The following is a 699-nucleotide window of genomic DNA, read 5'->3' as shown; positions in this document are numbered from 1 at the left end:
TCCTTGGTTGATCTCACAGATTGCAAGGACCTTGTCAGCTTACAATCCTTATTTTTTAAATTTTTTACAGCTACAGCACCTGGTCTTCCTAGGTGATCTCCCATCCAAGTACTAACCAGGCCCAACCCTGCTTAGCTTCTGAGATCAGACGGGATCGGGCTTGTTCAGGGAGGCATGGCCATAGACCAGAAGGTATTCTGTATCAAGGGGACAGTAATATAGAGACTGCCAGTCACCTGGCTTCGGGAATTGGTATGAGGAATGAGGAGTGGTATCTATCTTCCAAGCAGTTTCTCAGATTTTCCTGTAGAAGGGATTAGCTGTGAGTCTAGCTGCCGGCTTAAAGGACATCTGGTCCCGTAGAGGAGATTTGGATGGGGAAGCACAGCATCTTTTCTACCAAATATATCTAGTTCTTTATGCTCTTAATAATTCAAATCTTTAAATAATTATTGATTCAGTTACTTTCCTCTGTCACTCTACCATCACTCTTAGACAATAGTTTTGGTCTTCAAGACCTATACTATGTCCTTCTAATTATCCTTCACACATCCACTTGTATACCTCTCCCATTTATCCTCACAAGACAGTCAGTGGCTTGTTGAAAAAAAAAAAAGTTAAACCACAACACTGTCTTATTTAAGAGTTTGAGATGAATTCACAAATCTATAAAATAACCTACAGAATTCAGTGTGATCT

At 40.3% G+C, this 699-nt stretch overlaps 1 pseudogene; it reads right to left on the bottom strand.

Moving 5' to 3' along the window:
- Positions 1 to 67: 67 nt before the first annotated feature.
- Positions 68 to 186, bottom strand: LOC111734837 (annotated as a pseudogene).
- Between the last annotated feature and the right edge of the window lie 513 nt (positions 187 to 699).

Source organism: Pteropus vampyrus, unplaced genomic scaffold (assembly GCF_000151845.1).
Source record: "Pteropus vampyrus isolate Shadow unplaced genomic scaffold, Pvam_2.0 Scaffold7450, whole genome shotgun sequence".
In the NCBI taxonomy this organism is placed as follows: Eukaryota; Metazoa; Chordata; class Mammalia; order Chiroptera; family Pteropodidae; genus Pteropus; species Pteropus vampyrus.
The sequence above is the reverse complement of the archived record's forward strand: the minus strand, read 5'-3'. Positions and strand labels throughout refer to the sequence as shown.